An 8,604-nucleotide genomic window follows, 5' to 3' on the forward strand; every position below is an offset into this window, starting at 1 on the left:
AATACAGTAAATAAAAACAACTGTGGGAACAATATGAAAACAAGCTTTTTAATGAAAAACCTCAGAGAAATGAGTCAAATTAAAAAAAAATAGACATTCTCTAATTGATGATCAATTGATTAAAAGATATGAACAGTTTTCAGAAGAGATTATCAAAGTTATCTGTTTAAATCATTTATTTATTTTTATTTTATTTTTAGGTTTTTGCAAGGGAAATGGGGTTAAGTGGCTTGCCCAAGGCCACACAGCTAGGTAATTATTAAGTGTCTGAGGCTGGATTTGAACCCAGGTACTCCTGACTCCAAGGCCGGTGCTTTATCCACTATGCCACCTAGCTGCCCCTGTTTAAATCATTTAAAAATATCCTATCTCACCTTTAATAGGAGAAATGCAGGTTGGGACAATTTTGAGGCACTATCTTATACCTATTAGATTGACTAATAGGATGGAAAGAGAAATTGGTAAATGTTGGAAGGGATGTAGAAAAATGAGACATTAAAGCATTGTTGGAGTTATGAAAGGATTAAACTTCTATAGAGCAATTTGGAGCTATGTCCAAAGGTCTATAAAACAATTCTTATTCTTTGATTTAGCAATACCATTATAAGGACTATATTCCAGAAGAGATGAAAGACAGGAAGGAAAAGGACCTATATGTTTAAGAATATTTATAGTAACCCTTTTCTAGTGGCAAGGAAATGAAAATTGAGGGGATGCCAATCAGTGGGGAATGACTAAACAAACTGAGGTATATGATTATACTCATACAGATTTATGTTTCTTTAATTTTACTTATTAATAAGATTTATTAACATTTTTCATAGTAAACATTCATTCCTCTTCTCTAACCAATTTTATTTTTTAATCATAAAAGAAAAAAGTTATTTTTAGTAGAACTGCTTAAAGTCTCAAAAGCATGTTTTCCAGATGGTTGCAGTACATTCTAGTGACCATTCTAGTGAGCATAGTTTTGATTTCTTCCTGAATCATCTATTCTACAATGTTATAATAGCTTCCATTACTGATTTTATGAGAAATAAAAATTTCAAACATTTTTATATTAAATGTGAACAATGATCAGTTTTTGTAGTTAGGTTTTTGGCATTTTTACATTTTATTTTTTCTGTATGCTTGCATATTTAAATATTGTTCATTGCCAACTTGAAGTAAAATTTGTATTATTTGTATCATAACAAGCTCATTTTAAAACATACAGATATTTGGAATCAAGGAGACCAAACTTTTGAGCAATCAGTCTTTCCTTTTCTTCAGAATCTGTTATTGAACTGGCTTTCTTTAAAACACGACAGCTACCCAGCAAGAATGATCTTCAACCTTCAGTTCTGCTATTTGCTACTATTAGTGATATTGAGTATTTTTTTATTGTGACCCTTTATTGTCTTTTTTTCTTCCTTGTATTTTTCCCATTTAAACCTTGAGTTCATTTGAGTATTTTAGATTCCAATTGTGAGAGAATTTCATAATTATTTTCCTTAGCTCAATATAGAATAGTTTTATTTAAAATTCAATGAAATCTTTCCAAGAACATTTACTTTGTTTGAATTGGTAGTGGATAAACAAATCAAAATTTAAACCTATTTTCTAAGATATAATAAAAATAACATATCTATCTATCTATACATATATATGAGTTTACATATGGTTTTATATTTTTGAAAATAAACATTCATTTTAATTTATATCTCCAGATAAAATACTTTAGGACAATTAAAGAATAAATAGAAATTTAAAATAGAATGTTCTCTAAAACAATATGATTTTAATGGATAGTTATTGTTCTTTAATAGTTTTTCCGTTGTGTCTAATTTTTCATGACTTCATTTGGGGTTTTCATGTCAAAAATACTGAAATGGTTTACTATTTCCTTTTCCAGCTCACTTTACAGATGAGGAAACTTAGGCAAACAGGGTTAAGTTGCTTGCTGAGAGTTACATAGTTTATGTTTCTGAGATGAATTTGAATTCAGGTCTTCCTGACTCCAGGACTGTGCTTTATGCACTACACCTCCTGCTTGCCTACTTTAAGATTGATTTGCAGATGGTTTTCTATAATAATAAATCTTACTGATAAGTAAAAATAAACATAACACTTTGTAAAAGATTTATAGAACATAATCAATTAATAGACATTTCCCAAAATTCTTTGAACTAATTTGACTACTGTTCAAGTTTTTAAAAAACTAGTTTTTCCCATTTACAAAGAAAATGCATTAGAATTAAAGAAGAAATGATGTTTGTTACAAACCTTTCCCTTACTGATATAGTAGCACGTTCATTATTTGCAGGATAGAGACTAGGTTCCATGCATGGGAAAGGAAAATGAACCCTAGAGAAATGGGCTGAGCACTTCCAGATTATCAGTCAATGCTGAAGTCATTGATTCAACCTCAGGTTGAAATCAGTCACTAGTCAGCTGACATTCCAATTGAAGAAGAGGTTTAGAATGTCTTTAGGCTCCTTTCGTTTAGCAAAGCTCCAGGTGCTGGTTCTATTCCAGCTGAGATTTACAAGGGGTGTGTGTGTGTGTGTGTGTGTGTGTTTTGCTTATGTAAAAGCAGACTGAAATGTGCTGTATAGCATGAAGAGGTTCTCCTCTAGGAGTTCAAGGATGTCTCCATTGCCTATCTCTAAAAAGGTAAAGGGAATAATTTGTCTTCTGACATTTAGGGGTGTTTCTCTCTTATTCTTTGCTGGCAAGATTCTTACCAGAGTCCTCCTCAATAGATTGATCCATCACTTGGAAGATGATCATCTGCCTGAGAGGCAGAGCAACTTCAGAAAGGGCTGAAATACATTCAATATAGATTTTCCTGCCCTACAACTCCAGGAGAAATTCCAGGAACAGAAAAGAGGTCTGAATAACATATTTGTAGATCTGACCAAGGCCTTTATACTGTCAGTCGTGAGGGCTTATGGAAAATAATGTGAATTCTGTTGCCCAGAAAAATTCATCAATATTAGATGTCAATTTCATGGCAGCATGTTTCCCCAGATTCTGGATAATGCATGATGCTCTTTTGCTTTCCCAATCACCAAGGAGTAAAAGAAGGACTTGCTATCATGCATTGTATCATGTTGTTTTCAGTCATGTTCTCAAACACCTTCAATGAGAATGAACATGATGACATCAAGGTCAGCTACCTCACTGTTGGTAAATTCTTCAACTTGGAAAGGCTACAAGCCAAGCTCAAAGTGGAGGGAGTGTTGTTGCATGGTTTTCTGTTTGAGGATGATTGTGCATTCAATGCAACCTATGGCGTTGATATGTAACTAAGGCTTGATTCTCTGCTACTTGTGCTAATTTTGGTCTATTTACAACAGGAAAACAAAGGTGCTCCATCAGCCAGCACTATGTAGAAGCATCCACTTTATCAACTGGAGAAGCCCCGAATACTGTACATAAGTTCACTTACTTTGGCAGTATACTTCCAGTGATGTCAGAGAAGATACCAGAAGATACCAGAAACAGGTCCTTTCTTGAACTAAAGTGATAAGCATTCAAACTCTACTATAGTGAGCAAAATTCTGGTGCACTGACTGCATTGTTTGAATGCCAAAGATATATTTGCCAAAAAAGGCTATTTTATAGAGAGCTTAGACTGGACAAGCACTCATGTGGTAGTCAAAAAAAAGCAATAGAAGAATGCTTTCATGGTCTCTCTGAAGACTTTGAAATTGCTTTTGTGACATGGGAGACACTGGCACAGAACCACCCATCATGATGCGATTCATTGGAAGAGTTGCCTTACTCTTTGAACAATGCAGAATAAAATAGCTCAAAGGATAGGCAAGATATGCTATTTTAGATAATTCATCCCAAGTGTTCTCATGGACTTTTATGCCTGATCTGTGGTAGAATGTTCTAAGCTTGTAATGTTTGACCTTATCAGCCACAGTTGGAGAGACTGCAAAACTCTAATGTAGTTATGTCATTTTGGTCCTCTTAGACAATGAAGGATAACAACCAATCATTTTCAATATAAAGATGTATACTATGTATGGTGCATGGAAAAAGAAAATAAATAATGAATAATGTCATAATTTAGTCCCTGTTTAAAAAAGAAACCCACTTTCCTAAATCAGCTATTTCTTGAAACTTTTGTTTTTTCTATAATAAAAGAGAAGGTATATTAAGTATGTTCTTTTCCTATTTATATGGCATGAAAAGTAACAGTTTTTTATAATAGTATCTTATTTCTGAATTTAAAGCCTTTCCTCAACTAGATAAAGCTAGGTAAATTCATATTCCTCTTTAAATTTGTAAGATATTTATATTTATAGATTGAGTTGAGGATGAATCTTAGAAAGAAAAATTGTAAATATGCCATTTGTTAAAAGTTTAATTTATAAGGAAAGCATACTGGAGTACAGATTGCAGTTAAAAAGCAATAATAAAGAAAATGTTACACCCCCACCAGTAACTAAGGAATTTCTTAAATGTTCCTCTTCTAGGTGTATTTTCTTCCACCCCCTTAAGGATCTTTTATATTTACCATTTAGAGATTTGGAAACAAAGATTTATCTCTTCCTTCCCAAAGATGTATAAGATTATATCTGCTCTGGGTGGGATGTTACTATCACAGATAATGCTTAACAGCTGAAGTTCCTGATTTATACATCACCCCTCCCCCCCCACTTCTCCTGGTAGAATCTATAGTTTATAATGGACATAAATAAAGGCATTTGACAAACCATCATTTTGACTGTTTCTAGAAAGAACCTTAGTTTGTGCTGAGTTTTAAGATTATTGTCCAGTCTCAAGATATTTTTTCTTTCAGACATTACTAAAAGACATATTTTTTCCCCAAGAGTTGAAGCACAAATATCCTTGTTCTAAGCAGCATGTGGTGAGGTAGCTGAGAAGAAATTTTGTTTCATTTGAGTTTTGACCTCCTTTACAATTAGAAAAATATGTACAATTTTTTAAAAGTCTCTGAAATTTTATATAGATGTCTGTGTTATTCAATGTTATTCAATGATACTTGCTTGTTTAATATCATGAAGTCGAAACATTTTTATCCAAAATATTTTTAGGAGAGCAATAAAATGTCTTCATGGATAAATAAAGGGTTTTATAGGTGAGCAGAATAGTACATCAAGAACAACTGATTTAATATTGTTTCTTGGGATTCTGACTTGTTGAATGTTGTAATTAGATTAGGATTATAAAGTCTCAATTAGGAACTTCATAAAATTTTAGTATTAAATATGAGTGTAATTTCAAAAGAATTTTCCTTAGGGGTTTGATGTACCACCTATAAAGTCAATTAGATTACAACCTAGGAAATTTAGAAAAGAGGAGGAAAAAAATTGTTAAAACAGTTTAACTCTTTTGATTTAATTCATCAAAGATTTCCTAAATGCTTGCCATGATAAAGACATTAAGTACTAGTGAAAAGCAAAACAAAACAAAACAAGCAATAACAAATAAAATGGAACCTGCACTGACAGGCCATTCATAGGAGATAGAGAGTTCCAGTGAAAAAATTGTCTGATTTATAGACAGGAAGTTCCACATCTCAACTTTAAGGTTTATCTTGGGGGAACATTCAATATATCTGAACCTCAGTTTTCTAATCTGTAAAATGGGTATTATAATAATAATTATCACATAGAATTGTTGTAGAGTTCAAAGTTACTAAATGTAACATATTAAAATTATTGCCACATCATTCTCATCTTTTTTGATGGAATTCACCTAGAAATGGTGGAAATTATAACAATATAATTGTTTTATATATTGTTATATATAATTCTTCAACCTTTGAGTAGATAAAATGCTTTTGTAACTGAACAAAGAGTATTTCGATGCAAATTTATCTTCTTGGTGTAGTGGATAAAGCACCGGCCCTGAAGTCAGGAGTACCTGGGTTAAGTGTCTCAGACACTTAATAATTACCTAGCTGTGTGGCCTTGGGCAAGCCACTTAACCCCATTTGCCTTGCAAAAAACCTAAAAAAAAAATTCATCTTCTTAGGGGTCAATAAAAAAAAGCATTTTCTGGAAAATTCTGGAAAATTATTGAAATTGCTTGTACTTTGGTCTGTTATCATATGATTTTAAAATTATGTTGTGAGGGGCATATATTTTGAAAGGATAATGGTTTTTGCCATTTGGAGATTATAAGTATTTGGAATAGTTATGTTTTTAAAAAATATTCTTGAATTTTGATAAAACCAATGATATATTTGGTTGTTGTGGACAGTAGTTCTATTGAATTTTCAAGGATTTTTTTTTGGGAGGGGATTATATTTATAATATGGGGATTTGTCATCTGTCATTTTATAAAGAATTTGTGAGCCTCTAGTGTGTAATTCTCAAACCTTGATGGTGTCTTTTTATATACCTAGTAGGTGCTAAATTAATTTGTTGTGATATTTTTCACTATTTCTAATTACTTCATTAAATAATTAGTAAACTTGAGCTGCTTAAGGACTGTCTTTCTATAATTTTTCATGGTTATGACTTGATCCTAAATCACTCTTTCAAAACCTCTCATTTTCAAAAACTTATATAACTTATTCAGTTGTTTGATTTTTCTCTGTTGACATGTCATTGGTTAAGTTCATGTGAAAATTACCTGACTTGGAGGAGAATTCCTAATGATACAGTATCTGCAGAATAAATGAAGGTTCTGCTCTTGATAGGAGTAATTGAAAAAGTGATAAGGATGATTAGAAATGTCTGAGAATTCTCAAATTCTGAAGGGGTGAAAGGAGAGGAAAGCCATAATACAATCAAACTTTATCTTAACTTATCCCCTTTAAGAACTTCAAAACATGTTTAAGGACTAACAGTATTATATGTTATTATGCTTTTTCTTTTATCACCATTAAAGAAGAAAATGTTTTGTTGATGCCTTTTGGTTTTAGACTAGAACCATTGCTTAATATACTCTCCTTCCTCAGCACTGAATCTTTTCTCTTGTTATCAAGATTAAATTGAGCAAAATCTGTCAAAATTCCACCCTGGTATCCTCCCCTTCTGTACTAAGATGAGGGAAGTATCTTTCTTCAAGCCTTTTTCAGAACCCAAATAGGGCATATCAGCAATTTTAGATTTTTAAGCTATACAGTTCTGACAGTAGAAATGAAAATGTTATATTTGTGAAAGGTAGCATAGATCTTGAAAGGAGTTAAACTTTTTGTCATAAGTTCCAAACACTAATTTCTATTAGTTTACTTTAAGATTTTAAACTTACTTTATTTTTATATAAAATTAAAGATCTATATGATAGCAAAAATCCTGATTTTTCCTTTTCCTTTTACTACATAGCTAAGCATTAGCAATAAACTGTTGGAAATACTCACTTGAAATCATTTCCTTTTAATCAGATACTCGTTAACATAATGCTTCTCAATGGGCCATTTGTTATAATAACTCATTGAGAAGTACATCAAAAGAGCTTGTCACTAATTGCTTGCGTTTCTATACCTTCATGATTCATAGACCTATAAGGAAAATTACATAACTGTTTGACTTGCCCAAAGTTGGAAGTTTAAGTAAACATAGTTCTTTTGTTATTATAATCCCTAATGTGCATATGCACAGTAAGTATGGTATGAAATGAGATATTACTTCATTGTCTATCAGACTTGTGACTCACAAAGTCTCCCTTTTGTGTAGCAACTGGAGTTCTGGGAAACAGCTGCTGATCTCACACTGAAATGAAAAACATTTGAATTGTTTTGATTTATGTTAATTCCCATGGGAAAAGCAAAATGAAAAATGAAGGCTTCTTGTAAACAAGACACCATTTCCCTAAGCATTAAAAAGGATTGATTATAAATTTCCTGACACATTTCTTTTATTGAAACAAAGGGTGACCCTTTTACAATGCTTATATGAGAGAAGAAGATGAACAACCGTTGTCTTCTGTGAGACCTTTCCTGGAAGAGGTAGTTGTACTTTGGGACCATGATTTGCCTAATGTACCTGATTATCAAAATTCATATAATAGCCTTGTTAAAAAATAATAAGATAGTACTTATAAATTTTCATGGAATTATTTTTAAACATCCATTAAGATTAAACTTCATAATTCTTAAAAATAGTAATTTAGAAAGTTATTAGATGAATCTCTCTTTTGTCTACATTGTCCCATTAATGAAAAAATTGGTATCAGATCATATTAATGAATTACATGTACAAGTATCAGTATGACAAAAGTTATTCTTTTACTTTAACCTCTTAGGTAGTCTTTAAACTAAAAATATAAGATTTTTTGAAATTATCGAACATTTTCTAATATGTGGACATATTGTCATGATTAATATTTTCTTAGTATCTGAGAGAAATAACTATATTAGTTGGCATGATTGATCTATTACACACAATTCAAAAAAGTTCCTGGGTGTAAGGCCAAATTTTGTCTCCTATGTTTTAAATTCTCTATTTTATAAGGTTTTACTTTTCTTGACCCTAGCAAGAGAGAGGGGGATCAAACCTATTATGAATGAAGATATGCCTTCCACTCAGGAAGTAGGGTTTAATAGACTTCTTTGGCAACTCCTGTGGTTGAATTTTAATTTTATGGATCCTTCAAAAAAGCTGAGAATATCCTTAGTAAACAGTGAATTTTTAT

The sequence above is a fragment of the Macrotis lagotis genome, chromosome 6 (genome assembly GCF_037893015.1).
Source record: "Macrotis lagotis isolate mMagLag1 chromosome 6, bilby.v1.9.chrom.fasta, whole genome shotgun sequence".
Classification (NCBI taxonomy): domain Eukaryota; kingdom Metazoa; phylum Chordata; class Mammalia; order Peramelemorphia; family Peramelidae; genus Macrotis; species Macrotis lagotis.